The following is a 25,761-nucleotide window of genomic DNA, read 5'->3' on the forward strand; positions in this document are numbered from 1 at the left end:
ACGGCGGTTCAGTCGACTCCGTGCACCAGGGAGGAACCGAGCAGAGGGACCAGGTTCTACTCCTACGTCAGACCCCGGACACGGCTGTTGACCCACACCGGTGAATGCAGGAACAGGCAGGTTAGGCTGGCTTACAGACAGGTGGGTATTGGTAAGCACGGCTGGTATGCAGACAGGGCAGTACTGGCAAGCACGGCTGGAGTGCAGACAGGGGGGTACTGGCAAGCACGGCTGGAGTGCAGACAGGGAGGTACTGGCAGGCACGACTGGAGTGCGGACAGGGAGGTACTAGCAGGTTGGAGCGCAGGCTGGATAGGGTCTAGTACAGACTGGGATTCAGGAACAGAACCGCAGATGCTGTAGACAAGCAGAGCAGAGCGAAACCGCAGGTGCGGTGGCCAAGGCATAGCAGAGCAAAACCGCCGGAGCGGCGGACAAAGCAGAGCAGAGAGGAACCGCCGGAGCGGTGGGCAAGGCAGAACCGCTGGTGCGGTGAGCAAGCAGAGCGAAACCGCAGGTGCGGTGAACAAGGCAGAGCAGAGAGGAACCGCCGAAGCGGTGGACAAGGCAGACCAGAGAGGAACCGCCGGAGCAGTGGACAAGGCTGACCAGAGAGGAACCGCTGGAGCAGTGGACAAGGCTGACCAGAGAGGAACCGCTGGAGCGGTGGACAAGGCAGACCAGAGAGGAACCGCCGGAGCGGTGAGCAAGCAGAGCAGGGCGAAACCGCAGGTGCGGTGGACAGGGCCGAGAGGACAGGGCTCTGTTCACATGGAACAGACTGGAAGGGACAAGCAGAACCAGATACACACAAGGTACTTACAATGAAGTAGTGAGTGGACTCTAAACTCACAGACAGAAGTACAGAGACAACGAGTTGGAGTTAGGTGCAGGTTCAGACACTGCAGGAAAAGGGAAGGTACGGACATAGAGACAAACAGGTAACAGGCTAGGAGACAGTTCAGACAGGGACTGACACTGCAACGAGATACAGCCCCCAGAGATGGCGGAAACAGACAAGAAGTCACAGGTAACAGGTCTGGGAATGCAGCCCCCAGAAATGGCGGAAACAGACAAGAAGTCACAGGTAACAAGTCTGGGAATGCAGCCCCCAGAATGGCGGAAACAGACAAGAGGTAGAACTGGACCTGGCAACTTCAGAGTCAAAAGAGCACACTGAAAGTTAGTGTAGTCCACCCTTCAGGGTGGAGTGGGTTTAAATATCCAATGACTCACAGCAATAGGCTGGGGAAGCATTAGGAGTGTGCCCACAGCAGCTATAAGAAACAGGAAGTAACCGGGCCACCGCCCAAAGCAGTCAGACCAGAAGCATGCACACAGTATGAACAGGAGCAAGGTTTGCAGACTGGCCTGAAGGGTAAGATTGCGATCTTGCATAGTGGGAGGTGGTGCACTATGCAAGCACGCCACCAGGGATGTTACATTAATGTTATGTCAGTAGGTTACATCTGCACATGATGGCTGCAGCCAATTACTGGGACTGGGTGGAGTGCTGATATCAGTATGTACTGCGAAATACCATCAATGGCAACAATGGTCATGTGACATACATAAAAACGTTAAAAAAATTATACTTAACCCCTTTACCCCCGAAGGCTGTTTGCACGTTAATAACCAGGCCAATTTATAAAATTCTGACCACTGTCATTTTATGAGGTAATTACTCTGGAATGCTTCAACGGATCCCCCTGATTCTGAGACTCTTTTTTGTGACATATTGTACTTCATAATAGTGGTAATAATTATTTGATATGACTTGCGTTTATTAGTGAAAAATCAGAAATCTGGCGAAAATTTAGCAATTTTCAAGCTTTGAATTTTTATGCCCTTAAATCAGAGAGATATGTCACACAAAATAGTTAATAAAAACATTTCTCACATGTCTACTTTATATCAGAACAATTTTGGAGCCAATTTTTTTTTTGTTATGAAGTTATAAAGGTTAAAAGTTGACCAGCGATTTCTAATTTTTCCAACAAATTTACAAAACAATTTTTTTAGTGACCATAACACATTTGACTTTGAGGGGTCTATATGACCCTAAATACCCAAAGATGACACCATTCTAAAAACTACACCCCTCAAGGTGCTCAAAACCACATTCAAGAAGTTTATTAACCCTTCAGGTGCTCCACAGGAATTTTTGGAATGTGGAAGAAAACAATGAACATTTAACTTTTTTTCACAAAAATGTTACTCTAGACCCAATTTTTTTTTATTTTTGCAAGGGTAACAGGAAAAAAATGGACCTCAAAATTACTTGTGCTATTTCTTCTGAACATGCAGATACTGCATATATGGGGAAAACCACTGTTTGGGTGCACAGCAGTGCTCGGAAGGGAAGAAGGACTGTTTAACTTTTTCAACGCAAAACTTGCGTGTGTTTGGAGAGCCCGTGATGTGCCTAAACAGTGCAAAACCCCCATAAGTGACCCCATTTTGGAAAATAGACCCCTTAGAACTTATCTAGATGTGTGGTGACCACTTTGAACCCCCAAGTGCTTCACAAATGCTTAGAAAGTACAGCCATGAAAATACAAAAAATCACTTTTTCTCCATAAAAATGATCTTTTTTATTTTCACTAGGGTAACAGGAGAAATTGGACCCCAAAAGTTGTTGTGCAATTAATCCTGAGTAGGCTGATACAACATATGTGAGAGAAAACTACTGTTTGGGCGCACCTCAGGGCTCGGAAGGGAAGGAGTGACGCTTTGGAATGTAGACTTTGATAGCATGGTCTGTGGACGTCATGCCCTGTTTGCAGAGCCCCTGATGTGCCTAAACAGTGGAAATGTCCAATAAGTGCCCCTTTTTGGAAATTAGACCCCTAATGAATTTATCTAGATGTGTGGTGAGCACCTTGAACCCCCAGGTGCTTCACAGAAAATTATAACGTTGACTTGTGAAAATAAAAAAAATTAAATTTTTTCCACAAAAATGTTATTTTAGACAAAATAAAATTATTTTCACAAGGGTAACAGGAGAAAGTGGACCCCAAAATCTGTTGTGCAATTTCTACTGAACACACAGATAACCCATATGTGGTCGAAAACTACTTTTGAGGCACAGTGCAAAGCTCAGAAGGGAAGAAGCGCCATATTGGAGTTCATATTTTGCTGGGCTGGTTTGACGGTGCCAAGTCACATTAGCAGAGTCCATAAGGTGCCAGAACAGCAGAACCTCCCATAAAAGACCCCATTTTACACCTCTAAATGAATTCATCTAGGGGTGCAGTGAGCATGTTGACATCATATGTGCCTCACAGAATTTTAGGCGGTAAAGAAAGAATAATTCAATTTTTACCATCAAAGTTTTGTCTTAGCCCCAGATTTTACATTTTCACACTGGGAAATGGGTAAAAATGACAACAAAATTTGTCACACAAATTTGTCGAGGCTTTCTTTTTTCACCACCATTATCTGCAGCACTCCGGTTGTGTTTCACCTGTACTCTGGTAAGATTTTGGGACTTATTGAATTTAGTTATGGCATTATGTGCACCTTTACCTTGTGGATTATGGCCCCAGCTTACTTAGTCTTAAGGACCATTTTAGCAGATTACCTTCCCCTGGCTGACTCACCCTTATGCTCTGCAGCTGCCTGGCACACTTCACTTTTTTCGTCCATTTATTCTATGATAAATGAGTGTTATGTATTATGTATATTTATACTCTAATAAAAATTACAATTTTATGCTATTCAAACTCTGATCCTCTTTTTTTCTAGAATTTTTGCTGAATGTAGAAATACCCCATATGTGGTTGTACAATACTGCTTAACCACATGGTGAGACTCGGGAGGGACGGAGCGCTATTTGCCTCTTGGAGCGCAGATTTTCCTAGAATAGAATGTATACTCCAAATACACAGCTCCTAAGTGCTAGAAGAGCAGAATCCCCCTTCAAGTGACCCCATTTTGGAAATTACACCCCTTTGGGAATTTATCTGCAGGTGTGGTGAGGATTTTAACTACATGGGTGTTTTCCAGAAACAAGCAGCAGTGGATGCTGCTGTGTTAAAATTGCAAATTGCCATTGTAGTGATCAGTACGTTATGCCCAGCTCGTGCTTCTGGACGCATGCAACTGTAAATCATGTGGGCCTATTGCCTATTGTCCTGTAGCCCAACCCAGCCACGTCTACAATTTTGTCTCTGGTGTCCTTAGACAGCTCTTTGGTCTTGGCCATGGTGGAGAGGTTGGAGTGTGATTGATTGAGTGTGTGGAAAGGTGTTTTTTATACAGGTAACGAGTTCAAAGAAGTGCAATTAATACAGGTAATGAGTGCAGAGTAGGAGGGCTTCTTAAAGAAAAACTAATAGGTCTGTGAGAGCCAGAATGCTTACTGGTTGGTAGGTGATCAAATAGTTATTTCATGCAATAAAATGCAATTTAAATATTTAAAAATCATACAATATGATTTTCTGTTTTTTATTGTTAGACTCTGTCTTTCACAGTTGAAATGACCTACGATAAAAATTACAGACCTCTCCATTCTTTGAAGGTGGGAAAACTTGCAAAATCGGCAGTGTATCAAATACTTATTTTCCCCACTGTACTTAAATCACTATGTACAGACAAAGGAAGCATCTTATTCATTTAATAATCTACCAAGTTCATTGTTATATAAATTTGTAATTGAGGATAATGTCACATTTGCATGTAGCCAAAAAGTGGGGCCCTGGAGTTGGTTACTGGTTGGCCCTTGGCACCCCAGTCCGACACTGCGGCTACATGCAAGTGGAGATAAGTCAGAGGGTTGGTCGCTCATCTGGGCAGGTTGTGTGAGGCACATTTCTGTGGAAAAGTTAGATGGATTCCAATATGGCTGCTGCTTCGGCAGTTGTGCTCACACCAAATAGATTAAGGACATAATAAGTGAAAGAGAAGAGAGTGCGGTGGATCCGGGGCGCTGCCGCTGACAAAGGTGATTCCAGGCGCTAAGTGTAAAAAACTCCCAGTTTATTCATGCAGCGCATTTCGGAGTAGATTCTATTCCTTCCTCAAGCATATGTCTGAAAAAGGAGTAGAATCTACTCTCAAACGTGTTGTATGAATACACTGGGATTTTTTTACACTCCGAGACAGTGAGGGGGATCATATGCGAAGGACGGTATGTATCCCCCAGGATGCGCATAGAGGATTATTGAATCCGCTGGAGTGCATTGCAGTCACAGATATAGCTGTGGTTGCAGTCCAACATAAAAGTAAGTTTGGACTTGGTCAATATATTTGACCAAGTTGGATTGAAGAAAACCCGACATGGGCTTTTATTTTTGGAGTGATCTACAGAATAGTAGTGGGGCGCATCACTTACTCCAGCCCAGGTCTTATAAGTGGCTCATGGCCACAATTCTTCATTTAAACCTGCAGCAAAGGTTTGAGTGTGTCAGTGTTGGGAATGCTAGCAGCAGAGTTGGAAGCTCTGCAATGCAATGTACCTGATGCAACCCAAGTGACACGGTGGTGCTGTCATCCACTGCAACGGGTTTGGAAGCGGACTGTTTTGACGACTTGGCTGTGATCTGGAGGATACCGTTTGCCTTTAATTTTTGAGTTTTGGAAAATAAAGACATTTAAGTTGAACTTTCCTGGGTCACTGCCTTATTACCGCACTGTGTGAATACCGCTGCACTACATATGGTAGAGAATGCAGGCAGTGTGAATTGAGTCATACTCCGAAAGCTGCATGTCGGTGATTAAGCCGACAACGCTACAACTCAAGCCAGCTGACAAAATGGCATAACTGCTAAGGCAACTTGTCCTCACTCAGCGGCAACAGCAGGAGCAGTTCCAGCAGTTGTGCACTAACAACCTGATTGTGCAACAGATTGCGGCTCTGCGAGAAACGTCCCCACCGTCGACCCCAGTTCGTCATGAGGCCCTGTTCAAAGTCCGGTCAACATGGAGGAAGTGAAGTCTGGAGGACGACATGGAAGCCATCCTCACCATCTATGAACGCACCACGGGTCGGGAGAACTTGCCAAATTCCCAGTGGGCTGAAGTAGTGGCCCCATTCCTGATGGGAGACGCCAAGAAAGCCTACTTTGACCACAGATGGGAGGATGCCCAGGACTATGGGAAGCTGAAAGGTGAGATCCTTGCCCGACTGGGGGTTATTACATATCAGTAAAGCCAACGTGTGTTTCAATGGACCTTACTGAAGCCCCGACACGCCAGGTTTCAGGCGTATGACTTGCTGCAGCTAGTCAAAAGATGGCTCCAGCCTGAGACCTTGACTCCATCCCAGATGGTAGAGAGGGTGGTGGTCGACCGTCTTGTGGCAACCCTGCCAGCAGCTATACAGCTTTGGGAGGGTCAAGGGGACCAGGGACCTCTAGACCAGGTAGTTAGCCTGATTGAGTGGTACACGGTCACTCATGACTTCATAAGAGACTCTGCCCCTTTGCGGCTAGCACGCTGGCCCTTGCAAGCAAAAGAGTCTGGGAAAGGGACACAACCCGTTGCTGAGGTCAGTCAGGACCGATCCCGTACTGAGGGGGTACACCGGGGTGAGGGTGGCAGGAGACCAGTTCCCCCTAAACTGGTCTCATGGACTAGCTGTTCTTCCACTATCCGATGCTGGCAGTGCCAAGGGCCAGGACATGTGGCTGCCAACTGCAGCCTAACGACTGAACCCATGGATTGCAGGTTTTCTTGCCGGCTATCAATGTATGCCCAGGCCGAATACACTGCGGACCCATCGGGTGAACCACATCTGTGCCAGGTGCGTGTCAACTGACACCGGGCAGAGGCTCTCTTGGGCTCGGAGAGCCTAGTGAAACTCGTCCATGGGTTACTGATCTCTGGGTTAGAACCCCCTGGGGGAAAAGTTTGTGTCGTCTGTATACATGGTGAACTGAAGTATCTGAAAGTAAAGGTTACCTTTTCCACACCGTGTGAAGAAGTTAAACACGTGGTTGGGGTAGTAAAAACCCTTCCTTACGGGACTGTGCTGGGAATAGACTTGCCCCTATTTCGGTCTGTGTGGGAGAGTAAAATGAACCCTCCCAGGTAGTGATGGGCAAACCCGAACACTAAAGTTAAGGGTCTGTACCGAACATCTACTGTTCCGGCAAGCAACCCGAACACGGACTTCCTCAGGAAGTCCGTGTTACTGTTTGGGTTTGGGTGTTTCCCGCACTGTCACGTGCGTGACAGCATAGGAAACACAGGCTCTGATCAGCGGTAATAGAGTTACCGCGGTCAGAGTGCTGTGGGACCATGCTGACAGGTGTCAGCATGATCCCTCAGCTGTGACAGTGACCCGCGGTAAATAGCTCACCACAGGTCATATGCGCTGGTTGATGGGGCTACTACCACCATCAGCCGGCGCCTGCTGTTGTAGGAAATAGGGAGCACAGACACCGCTGGATAGGAGCAGTAGTCTCTCATCCGCTGGTGCCTGTGCTGAAAGTAAAAAAAAAAAGTTAAAATTAATAAAAAAAATTCAAATAAAAAAAAAAACACATTATATTCACCTGCACCTTGTCCCCAATGTTCTCATCCCCTGCAAAAAATAAAAAAACACCATATACTCACCTTACACCTAGTCCCCAAAGCCCATGATCACCTGCAATAAAGGTAAAATAAACCAACCACATCCTCACCTGTCCGCGTTAGTCCATGACGATCTCATGAATAGAACGGCCACATTGTGAAATGTGACCACTCTATTCAGCAGCCAGCGATACACTGACAAGAGCGCGATCGCTCCATTCAGTGTACTGCCTGAGCTGAGGTGATTGAGGTCAGACGACTTCATCATGAACTCGTGTGCCCTCACTTATGGCTGTACTGCTGCGTGGGAATTTCCGCAGTAGTGCTATGAGGTCACACCAGTTCATCAGCTGATGAACGTGTGTGAAATCTCTGCCAGCAGCCCAGCCTGTACACTGACACAAGAGTAATTTCACTCCTGTGTCAGTGTATAGCCTGCTGATGTGACTGTCCTTGAGGTGACCCGGATCGCCGTGGGACAATCTGGAGAGTCTTCGCGTCAGAGAGGTGAGGGATATGTTTTTTTTTGCTTTGTTAATTAAGAATCAAATAAATTTGTGTGTGCTTTTTATTTCAAATGCAGGACTTTTTTTCTGGTCGTGTTTTTATTTCTCCAATTTACTATAGAATAAGTAATGGGGGCATCTTATAGACGCCGCTCCATTACTAACCTAGGCTTCATATCAGACGACAATACAAGGCTGACATGAACCCCAACCCCTATTAACCCACTCGCCACCGCTACATGGCAGTGGTAAAAGCGGAGGCTAAGCGCCAGATTTGGTACATCTTATGGATGCGCCATTTCTGGGACTGCTGAGGGGTGATATTATTAGCCTCAGAGGGGGCTAGTATCCATGGCTCCTTCCCTGGCTATTAATATCAGCCCACAGCTGTCTGTTTAGCCTTTTCTAGTTAGATTTTATAAGGGGATCCTACGTCAATTTTTTTCTAGGTCCCCAGTAAACTATGTATCTATTATCCATCTATCTATTAATCTATCTATCTAGCAGTCTGTCTATCATCCATATATCTATTACTTATCTATCTATATAACTATGCATCCATCTACCGATAGATAATAGTTAGATATATAGATACATTGATAAATAGATATATTATTAGATATATGGATAAATATATATATAGATAAATAGATAGAAAGATGGATAGATTTATAATAGATAAATAATAGATAAATAGATAGAATGATAGATAATTAGATAGGTAGATACACGTGGTCAAAACTGTTGGTACCCCTCGTTTATTGAAAGAAAAACCCACAATGGTCACAGAAATAACTTGAATCTGACAAAAGTAATAAATTAAAAATCTATGAAAATGAACAAATGAAAGTCAGACATTGCTTTTCTGCTTCCACAGTATTTTTAAAAAAAAATTAAACTCATGAAATCGGCCTGGACAGACATGATGGTTCTTCTTAACTTAATATTTTGTTGAACAACCTTTTGAGGCAATCACTGCAATCAAACGATTCCTGTAACTGTCCATGAGACTTCTGCACCTCTCGACAGGTATTTTGGTCCACTGCTCATGAGCAAACTGCTCCAGTTGTTTGAAGGTCGCCTTTTTCAGACTCCATGTTTCAGCTCTTTCCAAAGATGCTCAATAGGATTTAGGTCAGGGCTCATAGAAGGCCACTTCTGAGTAGTCTAATGTTTAACTCTTAGCCATTCTTGGGTGTTTTTAGCTGTGTGTTTTGGGTCATTATCCTATTGCAAGACCCATGAACTGCGACTGAGACCAAGCTTTCTGACACTGGGCAGCACATTTCTCTCTAGAATCCCTTGATAGTCTTGAGATTTCATTGTACCCTGCACAGATTCAAGACACCCAGTGCCAGATGCAGCAAAGCAGCCCCATAACAAAACAGAGCCTCCTCCATGTTTCTCAGTAGGGACAGTGTAATTTTCTTGATATGCTTCATTTTTCCGTCTGTGAACATAGAGCTGATGTGCCTTGCCAAAAACTTCCATTTTTGTCTCATCTGTCCATAGGACATTCTCCCAGAAGCTTTGTGGCTTGTCAACATGTAGTTTGGCAAATACCAGTCTGGCTTTTTTATGATTTTTTTCAACAATAGTGTTCTCCTTGGTCGTCTCCCATGAAGTCCACTTTGGATCAAACAACGACGGATGGTGGGATCAGACAATGATGTTCCTTGAGCTTAAAGTTCACCTTTAATCTCTTTAGAAGTTATCCTGGGCTCTTTTGTTACCATTCGTATTATCCGTCTCTTTGATTTGTCATCAATTTTCCTCCTGCGGCCATGTCCATGGAGGTTGGCTACAGTCCCATGGATCTTACATTTCTGAATAATATGTGCAACTGTAGTCACAGGAACATCAAGCTGCTTGGAGATGGTCTTATAACCTTTACCTTAACATAATTGTCTATAATTTTCTTTCTACTCTCCTGAGGCAACTTTTTCCTTTGCTTGCTCTGGTCATGTTGAGTATGGTACACACCATGTCACCAAACAGCACAGTGAGTATCTATAACCCTATATACAGGCCCACTGACTGAATACAAGACTGTAGACACCTGTGATGCTAATTAGTGGACACAACTTGATTTCACATGTCCCTTTTGTCACATTATTTTCAGGGGTACCGTCATTTCTGTCTAGGCATGAAATGATCTCGATGGTCCAGATGGATGGAGTGGAGGATGGCTGGTTGATGGACACCCCATGCAAACACGGCTACGGCGCCAACAAGGAGGAGGTGGAGTAATGTTTTGTGCTGGAATCATGGGGAGAGAGATTGTCGGCCCTTTTAGGATCCCTGAAGGGGTAAAGATGAACTCCATAATGTATGTTGAGTTTCTCAAACAGCACTTCCTTCCATGGTTCAAGAAGAAGAACCGTGCATTCCACAGCAAGATCATTTTCATGCATGATAATGCCCCGTCTCATGCTGCACATAACACATCTGCATCTCTGGCTGCTGTGGGCATAAAAGGGGACAAACTTATGGTGTGGCACCCATGCTCCCCTGACCTCAACCCCATTGAGAACCTCTGGAGCATCATCAAAAGGAGTGTCTATGATGGCGGGAGGCAGTTCACATCTAAGCAACGGCTCTGGGAGGGTATTCTGTCCTCATGCAAAACAATTGAAGCAGAAACCATCAAAAACCTGACAAATTCAATGGACGAGAGAGTTCAGAAGCTCCTTTCGAACAAGCGGTCCTATGTGCAAATGTAACATCACCTAGAATAAAGTTTTGAGTTGAAAACTGTTTGATTTCAGTTTGTAATAACCTGCTAATGCTTATAATTTCAAAAATGACCATTTTTTTATTCTTTATTAAAATGAAAAGGTTGAAAACTCTGCTGTGCATAATAATTTGGAACATGCATTTTGAGTGCAGTTTGAGTTTTTTATTTTTTTAAAAATATACTGTTACCATAGGCAGTTTGTACAAAAACCTTTCAATTGTACTCTAATAGTTATTTGACTGGAAAATTACAATGACTGCAATTCATATAGGTAATTTGGGAAAATCTGAGAAAATATTATTTGCATAATAATTTGGAACACAGTGTAATGATGGCCACTCATTTTTCTTTACTTAGCTGCTTTTTTCTTGCCATAATACAAATTCTAACAGTCTATTCAGTAGGACTATCAGCTGTGTATCCACCTGACTTCTGCACAACACAACTGATGGTCCCAGCCCCATTTATAAGGCAAGAAATCCCACTTATTAAACCTGACAGGGCACACCTGTGAAGTGAAAACCATTTCCGGTGACTACCTCTTGAAGCTCATCAAGCAAATGCCAAGAGTGTGCAAAGCAGTCATTAAAGCAAAAGGTGGTTACTTTGAAGAACCTAGAATATAAGACATATTTTCAGTTGTTTGACACTTTTTTGTTAAGTATATAATTCCACATGTGTTAATTCATAGTTTTGATGCCTTCAGTGTGAATGTACAATTTTCAAAGTCATGAAAATACAGAAAAATCTTTAAATGAGAAGGTGTGTCCAAACTTTTGGTCTGTACTGTATATGGATAGATAGATAGATATATGGAGAGCGAGATATATAGATAATAGATCGATAGATATATGGATACATAGATTTATAGATAGGTAGATAATAGATATATGGATATATAGATATTTGATAGATAATAGATATATGGATAGACAGATAGATAGATAAATAGATATAAGGATAGATAGATTACAGATATATGGATAGCTAGATATATGGATAGCTAGATATATGGATAGCTAGATATATAGATAATAGATAGATATACATATGTGAGATTTTGTATATCAGTGCTTTGCGTGTGTACCTTACTGTTCATGTAATTTATTAATAAATGATTTCATTTCTGGGAAAAAAAGGCATGGGGTCCCCTGTAATTTTATTAACCAGCAGAGAAAAAGCGGACAGCTGGGGCTGACGTTTTTAGCCTGGGAAGGGGGTAACACCCATGGAGCTTCCCAGGCTACTAATATCAGCCCCCAGCTGTATACTTAGCCTTTACTGGCTATTAAAATGGGGGACTCCCCCAAAAAATTGACTTGGGGTCCCCTGTTTTAACAGCCAGCAAAGTCTTGGCAGACAGCTGGGGACTGATATTAATAGCCTAGGAAGGGGCCATGATTATTGGCCCCCTCCGAGGCTAGAAACAGGACCTCTCAGCCGCCCCAGAAATAGCGTATCCATAAGATGGATATCTATCCATCCATATATATATATTTATTGATGTATTATCTATCTAATTATCTATTAATCTATCTATCCATATATCTATCTGTGAAGAATATTCTAGAATAATCACATGTGCCCCGGTTGTCAAGTCTCCAGGCCTCTTGAATTCCTTTGCAGCCAGCAAAAGGGGGTGAGAAATCCCCCTCCCCTGGCAGCTGTGAGCTGAGCTGACAGACAGGCTCCCTTTGTTTGTTCTCAACATGTGCTATGTTGTGTAAGGTTGTTTACTTCAATACTGAGCTGTGGAAGAATTATATGTCCCAGCTCTTCACAAAAGCTCGGCCACCTCTAGAGACAATCCCTGCAGGCGCTGAGCCAAATCTTGGAAGAGAATCCATTCTAATCCCCAGAATTCTTTCCTTGAAGTTTTTTTAGTTTTGGCTGGACTTACTGTTATGATCTGATACAAGAACTAAGGAAAGAAAGGGAATCTGTCCCCACAATAAGACTAAGCTGAGACCTATAGAATAAAGGGAGGGGTCCCTAAAAGAACTAGGGACTGGGACAAAATTGGACACCTCCTAGCAGAAGTTGTAGCGGAGCAAAAAGACAAACAGACAAAAAGTACTTAGAGGTCCAAAGGACCAAACAAACTAGAGAGATTGGTACAAAAGCACCTGGCTAGATAGAGAGTCAAAGTAACACAGAAGTCCAGCAAAGCCAGAAGGGCGGAGCTGGAATAAATAGGCAGCAGGTCACGTGACCACAAAATAGAAAAAACTAACAGGAAGGTTCTAACAGTTGGAGATTGTAACGGGTCTGGGAGGCGGAACCTCTGAGCAACTTATACAAGGGGGCGGTCCTTGTAAGGAAGCGGGTGGCGACCAGGGAAGACAGGCAGGTAGTCACAGCAGGTGACCGGGACAGTCTCTGGGTAAACGGGCAGGAGGTCACGGCAAGTGACCGGGACAGTCTCTGGGTAAACGGGCAGGAGGTCACAACAAGTGATCGGGGCAGTCTTTGGGTGAACGGGCAGGAGGTCACGGCAAGTGACCGGGACAGTCTCTGGGTAAACGGGCATGAGGTCACGGCAAGTGACCGGGACAGTCTCTGGGTAAAGGGTAGGTACGACCTGTGACGGCTGAGCCTTCAGGTAGGCTAGCAGGCAGATGTGTGCTTCCAGGTGAGCAGGCGAGAGTTTCTGGATAAGCAGGTGGTCACAGCATGTGACGGCGGAGCCTCCAGGTAGGCTAACAGGCAGGTAGCAGATGAGCGCTCCCAGGTGAGCGGGCAAGAGTCTCTGGACTGGCAGGTGGTCACAGCACGTGACGGCGGAGCCTCCAGGTAGGCTGACAGGCAGGTAGCAGATGAGCGCTCCCAGGTGAGCGGGCAAGAGTCTCTGGACTGGCAGGTGGTCACAGCACGTGACGGCGGAGCCTCCAGGTAGGCTAGCAGACAGGTAGCAGGTGAGCGCTCCCAGGTGAGCGGGCAAGCTGGTCCATAGACAGACTGACAGGGGTCGGAAGGCAGACCGTCGGACCTCAGGCTAGCAAGCAGGTAAGAGGATAACAGGCAGGAATCAGACCGCAAACTGGCAGGAAACTGGCAGGTAACTGGAAACGGGACCTGAGGGCTGAAGCAGAGTAGTGAACAGTGCAACAACATTGCTCGGGCACCTCCATTTTGGAGGAGGTGCCTTATATATGGTGAAGTCCTCCGGCCATTGGCCGGGGACTACTTAGGATGGCGTGCGCGGCCTCTTTAAGAGGGGAGGAGCGCGCGCGCTCGCGCCCTAAGCACCGTGGCCGGGAAGGAGCGCGTGCTGCCAGCAGAGCGGGAGGAAGACGCCCGGCTCGGAGCGGAGAGGTGAGGGGAACAGCGTCCCTGCCTAGCAGGAGGCAGGGACGCCGACGCTACAGTACCCCCCCCTTTAGGCCCCCCCTTTTTTAGGCCAGACAGAAATTTAGCAAGGATGAGAGGGGCATGGATGTTCTCCCGGGGCTCCCACGTTCTCTCTTTAGGACCAAACCCCTTCCAATCTACTAGAAAAAAAGGTCTTTCCTCTTACCCTTTTGGTGGCCAGAATGTTCTCTACCTCAAACTCGTTTTCAGCGGAAACCGGAGCAGGAGGCGTACCTGTAGACTTGGAAAAAGAGTTAAGTACCACGGGTTTGAGGAGAGATACATGGAAGGAGTTAGGGATCCGCAAGTTGGCCGGGAGTTTCAATTTATAGGCCACCGGGTTGATCTGACTGATGACCTCCAGAGGACCGATGAACCGAGGCCCTAACTTATAGGAAGGAATCTTGAGCCGGACATACTTGGACGAGAGCCAGACTTTATCCCCAGGACGGAATTGAGGAGGATCCAGACGTTTTTTGTCAGCGTGTCTTTTCATACGCTCGGACGACTGAAGGAGTGCGGACCGGGTACTCTCCCACATGGAGGAAAATTTGTTAACAAGAGATTCCGCAGCCGGATTATCCACCGAGGTGGAGACGGGAAATGGGATCCGAGGATGCTGACCGAAGACTACAAAAAACGGGGATTTGGAGGAAGATTCTCTCTCGTGATTGTTGTAAGAGAATTCGGCCCATGGCAGGAGATCCACCCAGTCAGAATGGTGGGCATTTACAAAGTGCCGGAGGTAACTGGTCAGGATCTGATTGATCCGCTCCACTTGACCATTAGACTGAGGGTGGTAAGCGGAGGAGAAGTCCAGGGTGACGTCTAGCAGTTTACAAGTGGCTCTCCAGAAGCGTGAGGTGAACTGTACCCCATGATCCGACACGATGTGGAGGGGCAGGCCATGAAGGCGGAAGATGTGGTGGATAAAGTCTTTAGCCAGCTCGGGTGCAGATGGGAGGCCTGGCAGGGGAACGAAATGAGCCATCTTGGAAAAGCGGTCAGCGACCACCCAAATGACCGTACAACCGGCAGAGACGGGGAGATCGGTTATGAAGTCCATAGCTATATGCTGCCAGGGGGCAGCAGGTACTGGCAGAGGAAGGAGGCGACCGGCTGGCAGGTGTCTCGGAACCTTGTTGCGGGCGCAGGACACACAGGCAGAAACAAAGTCTATTACGTCCTTGTGCAGGGTAGGCCACCAGTAGTGCCGGGTAATAAGCTGGAGGGTCTTTTTCTGACCGGCGTGGCCAGCTAGTTTAGACGAGTGACCCCAGTGTAGGATCTTCTCCCGATCAGGTACCGAAATCAGACACCAGAAAGGATCGGGACAAGGCGTCCGCTTTGATGTTTTTGTCAGCCGGGCGAAAATGAAGAACAAAATCAAAGCGAGCAAAAAACAAGGACCACCGGGCTTGGCGCGGGTTAAGTCTCTGGGCATGCTGGAGGTAAGCCAAGTTCTTGTGGTCAGTGTAAATTATTACCGGGTGAAGAGCCCCCTCGAGCAGGTAACGCCACTCCTCCAATGCCAGCTTGATGGCCAATAACTCTCGGTCTCCTATGGAATAGTTGCGCTCAGAAGAGGAGAAGAGTTTGGAGAAGAAGCCACAAGTTACCATTCTCCCGGAAGATGATTTTTGGGTAAGTACCGCTCCGGCTCCAGAGGAGGAGGCGTCAACTTCCAGGAAGAACTGCTTGTTGCCGTCCGGGCGATGCAGCACCGGGGCGGAAGAGAAGGCCTGTTTTAAGGAAAGAAAGGCCTCCTCTGCTTCGGGCGGCCACTCTCTGGGATTAGTGCCCTTACGGGTGAGCGCGGAAATTGGGGCAGTCCGGGAAGAGAAGTGCGGTATGAAGAGACGGTAGTAGTTGGCGAAGCCCAGGAACCGCTGAATAGCCTTCAACCCCTCCGGTCGAGGCCACTTCTCGATGGCAGACAGTTTCTCATGATCCATTCGTAGGCCGGTCTGAGAAATTATGTAGCCCAAAAACGGAAGCGAGGTCTGCTCAAAGAGGCACTTCTCATATTTAGCGAAGAGGTGGTTCTGCCTGAGCCTGAGCAGGACCTGACGAACATCCCTCCGGTGAGTCTGGAGATCCAGAGAGAAGACCAAGATGTCGTCCAGGTACACCACTACGCAGGAGTAGAGAAGGTCCCGGAAGATATCATTGACCAACTCTTGAAAGACGGCGGGAGCGTTACAAAGACCAAAGGGCATTACCAGATATTCATAGTGGCCGTCCCGGGTGTTGAATGCAGTCTTCCATTCATCCCCCTGACGGATACGGACCAGGTTGTACGCCCCACGGAGGTCCAGCTTGGTGAAGATTCTAGCCCCCCTCAGACGATCAAATAATTCCGGAATGAGCGGAAGGGGGTACTTATTCTTCACCGTGATCTGGTTAAGGCCTCTATAGTCTATACAGGGACGGAGAGAGCCGTCCTTCTTTTTAACGAAAAAGAAGCCTGCTCCCGCCGGGGAGGTAGATTTCCGGATAAATCCCCGGGCCAGATTCTCCTCAATATATTCGGACATAGACCGGGTCTCAGCAGCGGACAACGGGTAAATACGCGCACGGGGAGGAGTAGTACCGGGTAACAGGTCGATAGGACAGTCGTATGGTCTATGAGGGGGTAATGTCTCTGCCTCCTTTTTATTAAAGACATTAGCATATGACCAATAAGGAATCGGAAGTCCAGGTAGATTAGTTGGGGTAGGAGAAGGACGGACGGGATGAACGGGAACCAAACAAGTCTTATGGCAGTCCTGTCCCCAGCGAAGGACTTCTCCGGTCTGCCAGTCAAGCACGGGTGCATGTTTCTGGAGCCAAGGTAGGCCTAGTAAGAGGGCGTGAGAGAGTCCAGGCAGAACATGAAAGGAGATGCTCTCAGAATGCAGCATTCCCACCTGCAGAGTAATGGATTCGGTGATGAGTTGGATGGGACGTGGTAAGAGGCCCCCATCCACGGCAGCGACAGATAAGGGTACAGCCAGAGGTTTGGTGGGAATGCGGTATTTTTCTACCAGGGACAGTGAAATAAGATTCCCGGCTGCTCCAGAGTCAAGTTGGGCTAGTTCGAAATAACGGTTCTCCCCGCAGATGATTGAGACTGACAGCAGCAGAGATGGAGAGGGTTTATTCTTGTCTAGGACGACCTCTCTGAGCGCTCCTAGACACAGGCGTTTCCCGACCTCTCCGGGCAGGTACGGATCCGGTGCTCCTTACTGCCACAGTAGAAGCAGCTCCCCTCGGCACGGCGTAAGTCTTGACGGGTTTTGACCATCTGGGTCTGGTCGACCTGCATAGGCTCAGGAGAGTGTGCCTGGGGAGTAACGGAGGGAGTGACGGGTTTCTGGAAGGTAGGAGCTAGACGTGGAAACCTCCTCTCACGGGTGACCTCTTTGGCGCGCTCCTGGAACCGTAGGTCAATCCGGGTGGCAAGAGTTATTAAGTCGTCGAGAGTGGTAGGAACGTCCCGACCGGCGAGTTCATCTTTAATACGGCCGGACAGACCCTCCCAGAAGACAGATACCAGAGCGTCGTTATCCCAGGCCAGCTCTGAGGCAAGGGTACGGAACCGTATGGCATATTGGCCCACGGTGAGACTTCCCTGACGGAGGCGTAGCAGAGACGAAGCGGATGAGGTCTTCCGTCCGGGTTCATCGAAGACTTTCCGGAAAGCCGTGAGAAAGGCTGACAAGTCGGCCACCAGGGGGTCTCCTCTCTCCCATAGAGGATTTAGCCAAGCCAGAGCCTCCCCCGTGAGGTGGGACATGATAAAGGCCACTTTGGACCGGTCGGAGATAAACTGGTGGGACAAGAGTTCAAAGTGCAGGGTTCACTGGTTTATGAAGCCCCGAGCTTGGGCGGAGTCACCTCCGAAGCGAGGAGGTGCGGAAAGCCGGGGTCCAGGACAGGATACCATGGTGTTGGTGGGCAGCGGCGCTGCCGGGTTGCGAGTCATGACACTAGCGGTGGTTGCTGGTGGAGCAGTCAGTGTGTCCAGGCGGGAGTTGACATTCCGCAGGTGACTCAGGATGGACTCCTGTTGGGACCTCTGACGGGACAGTTCATGACATAGGTCCGAGAGCGAGGGAGCTTGGGTGCCACCGGGTTCCATGGCCCGAGCAAACTGTAATGGGTCTGGGAGGCGGAACCTCTGAGCAACTTATACAAGGGGGCGGTCCTTGTAAGGAAGCGGGTGGCGACTAGGGAAGACAGGCAGGTAGTCACAGCAGGTGACCGGGACAGTCTCTGGGTAAATGGGCAGGAGGTCACAGCAAGTGACCGGGGCAGTCTTTGGGTAAACAGGCAGGAGGTCACGGCAAGTGACCGGGACAGTCTCTGGGTAAACGGGCAGGAGGTCACGGCAAGTGACCGGGACAGTCTCTGGGTAAAGGGTAGGTACGACCTGTGACGGCTGAGCCTCCAGGTAGGCTAGCAGGCAGATGGCAGATGTGTGCTCCCAGGTGAGAGTCTCTGGATAAGCAGGTGGTCACAGCATGTGACGGCGGAGCCTCCAGGTAGGCTAACAGGCAGGTAGCAGATGAGCGCTCCCAGGTGAGCGGGCAAGAGTCTCTGGACTGGCAGGTGGTCACAGCACGTGACGGCAGAGCCTCCAGGTAGGCTAACAGGCAGGTAGCAGATTAGCGCTCCCAGGTGAGCGGGCAAGAGTCTCTGGACTGGCAGGTGGTCACAGCACGTGACGGCGGAGCCTCCAGGTAGGCTAGCAGACAGGTAGCAGGTGAGCGCTCCCAGGTGAGCGGGCAAGCTGGTCCATAGACAGACTGACAGGGGTCGGAAGGCAGACCGTCGGACCTCAGGCTAGCAAGCAGGTAAGCGGATAACAGGCAGGAATCAGACCGCAAACTGGCAGGAAACTGGCAGGTAACTGGAAACGGGACCTGAGGGCTGAAGCAGAGTAGTGAACAGTGCAACAACATTGCTCGGGCACCTCCATTTTGGAGGAGGTGCCTTATATATGGTGAAGTCCTCCGGCCATTGGCCGGGGACTCCTTAGGACGGCGCGCGCGGCCCCTTTAAGAGGGGGGGAGCCCTAAGCACCGTGGCCGGGAAGGAGCGCGTGCTGCCAGCAGAGCGGGAGGAAGACGCCGGGCTCGGAGCGGAGAGGTGAGGGGAACAGCGTCCCTGCCTAGCAGGAGGCAGGGACGCCGACGCTACAGAGATCTCTACGTTTGGCATTGCAAACAGCTTCTTAGGTGAGAGGCTGTCTTTAGGATCTAGCAGCTACCTCCCTCTGCTAATTAGCTCTCTGGCCTGGGTGTATAAATACCTGGTATGTCTGAGAGGGAGTTGCTGGCTATATTCTGTTCTACTTGTGAGGCCTAGCAGGAGCTGTACTTCGTCCTCTCTGGAGCTTGAGGCCGTGTGCATATTTGGAGTTCATCTAAAGCAGTGTTTCCCAAACTCCAGTCCTCATGATCCCAACAGGTCATGTTTTCAGGATTTCCAAAGTATTGCACAGGTGAGAGAATTCCTGATGCCTTATGATACTTCTATCACCTGTGCAATACTAAGGAAATGCTGAAATCATGATCTGTGGGAGCCGTGAGGACTGGAGTTTGGGAAATACTGATTTAAAGCCAAGCTATTTTCCCCTGTTTTGTCTACCCTTGTTGTCTATAGAGTGCTAGTGCTCATCTCTTTCCATCCCTAGCTGTAGCCGTACACCAAGGAAAGTAGGGCGGGGCACGCGTCGGTGATTGCTGAAGAGGCAATATAGGGACGGTAGTTGAGACTGGGCGACACTAGACCAGGCTAGGAGGTCTCCACTTCCCCCTTTCCCTAGTGTCTGGGCTCCTTTCCCTTTTCTCTCTATGTTGTACTAGTCTAGTCTTCCCCACACCTGGCGTGACAGAGACAAGCCATGAAGGATTTCATTGCGCAAAGTCTGGAGAAGGGACACATTAGGCCGTCATGTTCGCGTGTGGCGGCAGGGTTCTTCTTTGTGAAAAAAGATGGCGGTCTACGTCCCTGTTTAGATTTCCGCGAATTAAATCAAATTACCATCTGAGATCCATACCCTCTTCCTCTGATTCCTGATTTGTTCAGCCAGGTTGTAGGAGCTAAGGTATTCCCCAAGTTGGATTTAAGGTGAGCCTACAATCTGGTTAGAATCAGAGAAGGGGACGAATGGAAAACAGCGTTCAGTACCCGTGAAAGGCATTTTGAGAGTCTGGTTATGCCTTTCAGTTTGACCAAGGCACCTGTGGTATTCCAGCATTTTATAAATTATATTTTCCATCATTTGGTGAGGAGGTTTCTGGTGGTCTATCTGTACGATATTTTTATCTACTCCCCTGATTTTGAGACACATCAGGGGAATGTTCAACAGGTGCTCCAGATATTAAGGGATAACAAACTTTATGCTAAACTAAAAAAATGTATTTTCGCTGTTCAGGAGGTTCCGTTTTTCGGGTATTTGTTGTCATCTTCAGGTTTTCGGATGGATCTGGAGAAGATCCGTGCAGTTGTTGAGTGGGACCGTCCCGAGAACCTGAAGGCTCTACGTTTTTTTGGGCTTTACTAATTTTTACCGGAAATTCATCCAAAATTGTGAAACCCCTTTCTGACATGACGAAGAAGGGGTCATACTTTTCCAAATGGTTGGATGCCTCCCTCCAGGCTTTTTCTTACTTAAAGATTTTGGCATTGCACCTATACTCAGTAAACTCGGTTTCCCAAACCTTTATTGTGGAGGTTGATGTGTCGGATGTGGGGGTTGGGGCTGTTTTCTCTCGGGGTCCGTCCCCTGGTAAATGGCGTCCATGCGCCTTCTTTTCTAAAAAATTGTCTTCGGCTGAGAGAAATTATGACGTGGGTAATAGGGAACTTTTGTCAATCAAATTGGTGTTCGATGAATGGCGACATTGGTTGGAGGGGGCTGTTCATCCTATTACTGACCATAAGAACCTGTCATATCTCCAGTCAGATAAACGTCTCAACCCCAGAAAAGCCAGATGGTCCCTGTTTTTTACTAGGTTCAATTTTGATGTCACTTTTCGTCCAGGGGTCAAAAATGTCAAGGCTGATGCATTGTCCCGGAGCTTCCCTGGTGGCGATAACCATAAGAACCCTGCCCCAATATTACAGAAGGGCAGGTTTCTCATGGTCACCGCCACCAGTGAAGCTCCGGGACAAAGCATCAGCCTTGACATGTTTGATCGGTGTCTGGAGGCCACTCATAGAGGGGTGAGTACTGTCAGGAGTGTGTGAAAAGTGATAGACAGTCCCCCTGCAGTTGGTTGCAGGGGATCTCTTTGATTGGCAATACAGACACATTCTTAGAAGCTGTGTATCTAGGACCCAGTGGTTACCTTCCTCTTGCTAATCAACACCCCGGCCTGGGTGTATAAATACCTGCTTTTTGCTAGAGGGAGGTGCCGGCAACACTCACATGACCCCTCGTGAAGGCTTGATTACTTCTTCCTCTCTGGAGCTAAGAGGACGTGTGTTCATCTCTCTGAAAGTTGACTAAAGTTGTCTGTAGTCGATCGACTAGCACTCGCTCCCCCTTGCCTAGCCAGGGCCAAATGCCAGGGAAAGACAGGGCTAGGTTTCTGTGCGGCGATTGGTGTGGAACCATATAGGGACGTTTAGGGGAGAGAGGATGATATAAGGTCAGCCTAGGAGGTCTCCACTACCCCCTTTCCCTAGAGTCTAGGTCCCATTTTCCGCTTCCCTTTGTGTTGTAGTTAGTCTTTCCCACACTTTACGTGACAACTGCTTGTCCGGATCGTGTGCACATACCCTAACCCTTGGATGACCGTCGGATCAGGGATGAGTATTTTCGCTGCGTCCAAAATGCCGCACTTGTTTTGTCAGTACATGTGGATCCACCGCATGTAATGACATTTCTATCGGTCAAAATGTGCAGCGGAGACTTGCGTCTGCGCTACAGAAATTGACATGCTGTGGGTGAGTTCACGCAGCGTGAAAAAAAAAACAAGCACAGTGGGCATGGGATTTCTTATAAATTAAATAAAATGAAGAATTAAATAAAAAAAATGGTGTGGGCTCCAGTGTCATTTTCATAACCAGCACAGGGAAAGCTGACCACTGGGGGCTGATATTACTAGCTAGGGAGGGGGCCATTAGCCAAAGACGTTTATTAATAACAGCCCACAGCTGTTTGCTTAGCCTTTACTGGCTAGATTACAGGGGGACCCCAGAAAAAAAATGATGTAGGGTTCCCCTATAAAATCTAACCAGCAAAGGCTAAACCGACAGATGTGAGCTGATATTGATAGCCAGGGAAGGAGCCATGGATACTAGCCCCCTCCGAGGCCAATAATATCAGCTCTCAGCGGACCCAGAGATGGCACTTACCCTCGCTCTTCCCACTGCCGTGTAGTGGTAGCGAGTGGGGTAACAGGGTCGGTGTTCACATCAGCCTTGTTTTGGCGGCTGATGTGAAGCCCAGGTTAGTAATGGAGGGTGACTATAAGACGCCCTTATTACTAACCGCATAGCAAAGAGTTTCAAAGCTTTTTCAATAGACACCACCAGAATATAATCTTTTAATGAAATAAAAATTTATTTATTACACGACCAGTCACTGAATCTGATTCGATCTTCTGTAAAAAAAAACAAAAATAAAAAAACAACCATATCCCTCACCTGTCCGCTGTCATGATGTAATCAGAGTGTCCCAAGGCTATCCGGGTCACTTCTACAGCAGTCACATCAATCACTGATGTGACGGCTGTAGAAGACAGCACTATACACTGACAGGAGTGGTTACACTCCTGTCAGTGTACATCGCTGTGCTGCAGGGGTCAGGTCACTGGAGTTCAAAGAGCTGATGATCAGCAGAGAGGTCCAGTGATCTGACGTACAGTAATGCTGAGTAGGAAAATTCCCACACAGCACTATGTGGCAAGTCAGGTCCCAGAGCTCTCAGCTGTTCATCAGCTGTTTGCACTCTGGTGACCTGAGCCAGCAGCTTCTCGCAATACACTGTGGGAGCCATAGTGCTCCTGTCAGTGTATGACGTGACCCTGCTATCCGGCAGTCAATCTCCAATTTTTTTATTTTTTACAGGGAACGAGAACATCGGAGTCAAGGTGCAGGTAAGTGTGTAGGTTAGTAAGTGTGATTATTTTTATTTAAATATTTATTTTAACTTTTTTTTTTACACTTTCACTTTTCACCCCACAGGAGGCACAGTCCAGGATGTATAACAGGTCATCCAGGGTGAGACAGTTCAACCCAGGAGATCGAGTACTTGTGCTAGTGCCCACAGTGGAGAGCAAGTTCATGACGTGGTAGAGAAAGCTGGGGAAGTCAACTATAAAATCCACCAAACCGGGGAAGACGAAGCCGTACCAAATTGACCATGTTAACCTGATTAAATCGTGGCAGTACAGAGAACACGTGTAAGCTCCTTGCCTGGTAGCCAAGTCTGACGTTAACACGGAAGATGTTACGGCGTCAGGCACCTTGTCCTGCTCACAGAAAAAGCGAAGTCGGGAGCTGTTGCAGCGAAATAAAGAATTGTTTTCAGAGTTGCCAGGACTCACTCAAGTCATAGAGCATGAGGTACTCATAGAGACTCATGTTCGCGGCAACCTAAAACCGTATCGGATACTAGAGGCCCGCAGAGAAATGATCTCAAAATAGGTGAAGTGAATGCTTAACCGGGGAGTTATTGAAGAGTCCAAGAGTGGCTGGTCCAATCCCATAGTCTTAGTGCCGAAACCAGATGGAGAACGGAGGTTTTGCAATGACTATAGGAAGCTGAACGAGGTCCCAAAGTTCGATACCTACCCAATAACTAGGGTAGATGAGCTTATTGAAAGGCTAGGAACTGTTCGGTACATTACCACCCTTGACCTCACCAAAGGACACTTGCAAATTCCCCTGTCTAAAGAGGCCAAGGAAAAGACGGCCTTCTCAATGCCAAACGGATGTTATCAGTACGTCAGGATGCAGTTTGGGTTGCATGCAGCTCCAGCCACTTTCCAGAGAGCCATGGACCGGATCTTAGCACCCCACAAAAAGTATGCAGCGGCCTACCTACATGACATCGTCATATTCAGCCAGGACTGGGAAAGTATTCTTGCCAAAGTTCAAGCTCTAAGAAAAGCGGGCTTTACCATCAGCCCGAAGAAATGTGCTATGGGGATGGAGGAAGCCAAGTATCTGGGCTACATGGTTGGTGGAGGGGAAATAAAACCACAAATAAATTAGGTTGAGGTGATCCAGAACTGGCCACAGCCCCTCTCGAAGAAGAAAGTCAGGGCATTTCTAGCCATCGTGGGCTACTATGGAAGATTTGTCCATAATTTTGCCCTGATAGTAGCCCCACTGACGGATCTTCTGAAAAGGACAAAGTCGGCTATGGCGGCTTACCAGGAACTAAAACTTACTATCTGCAAACAGCAAGTCTTGGTGGCACCCAACTTCTCCAAAGAATTTGTGGTCCAGACAGATGCATCAGATGTCGGGCTGGGAGCAGTCTTGTCCCAGGAGATTAACGGAGAGGAACACCCTATAATGTACCTCAGTCGGAAACTGTACACGTGCGAGAAGAATTACTCCATAGTGGAAAAAGAATGCTTAGCCATCAAGCGGGTGTTGAACACTCGGATGTATTACCTGTTAGGTAGAAGGTTCAGGTTGTTGTTGGACCATGCCCCACTGAGGTGGATGCGAAAAAAGGGGAACAATGCCCGAGCAACTAGGTGGTTCCTAGCCCTACAAGATTTTAGTTTCCAGGTGGAGCATAGGCCTGGGGAACAACATGGGAATGCTGATGCCCCATGAAGGGTCTATTGTATGCTGGCAGAAGATGCGAAGCCCCCGGCTTTGGGCAGAGCGAGTGTATGTAAGATTGCAGCAGGACAAGTCGTGGACGGGAGGTAGGTGTCTTCGAGATGCCAAACCTTGGCGATGTAGGACTCAGGAAAGCAGGATGCAGCACACATAGTGCTGAGAAGTGTTTAATGTGCCCAGATTATGGGGCCGGGTTTTACGAGCAGCTGAAAGAGCAGGGGGGGCGGAATCATCTGCTCCCTTACCTCCAGTCCAGGTCTTGGAAGGGCTGATCTAAGACAACTGTGCCTGTCTCAGTCAGTCTGTGTGTTTTGCAAGGTAAAGAAGCCTTGCATGTGCTGCTCAGACTCTGCTGAAGGCAGTGAAAGGAAACAGCTGAGGCCGTGCTGCATATGGACTGGTTATACTGAGTTTTGTTTTGCTATGCCTTTTTTTTGTGCAGGGAAAAGGCTGTTTTGTGTTTGACTCCTGAGCGGTTTATGGAAGCAAAATGAGCCAACCTGGATTTTTAATGAAAACGCTTTGTGTGCCTACCGCAACCGCAGCCAAGTGAGTACAAAACCCTTCGATATCATATACAGTGGGTACGGAAAGTATTCAGACCCCTTTAAATTTTTCACTCTTTGTTTCATTGCAGCCATTTGGTAAATTCTAAAAAGTGGATTTTTTTCTCATTAAAGTACACTCTGCACCCCATCTGAAAAAAAAACAGAAATGTAGAAATTTTTGCAAATTTATTAAAAAAGAAAAACTGAAATATCACATGGTCATAAGTATTTAGACCCTTTGCTCAGACACTGATATTTAAGTCACATGCTGACCATTTCCTTGTGATCCTCCTTGACATCG

At 47.5% G+C, this 25,761-nt stretch overlaps 1 protein-coding gene across 1 annotated transcript in view; it reads right to left on the reverse strand.

Moving 5' to 3' along the window:
* The window catches only part of LOC141272081 (uncharacterized), a 98,981-nt gene that overhangs the window by 62,235 nt on the left and 10,985 nt on the right, over positions 1-25,761 (reverse strand). The gene's annotated exons all lie outside the window — the stretch shown is intronic.

This window comes from Phyllobates terribilis, unplaced genomic scaffold (genome assembly GCF_046119375.1).
Source record: "Phyllobates terribilis strain yellow unplaced genomic scaffold, ASM4611937v1 Scaffold_1__5_contigs__length_1240528914, whole genome shotgun sequence".
NCBI lineage: Eukaryota > Metazoa > Chordata > Amphibia > Anura > Dendrobatidae > Phyllobates > Phyllobates terribilis.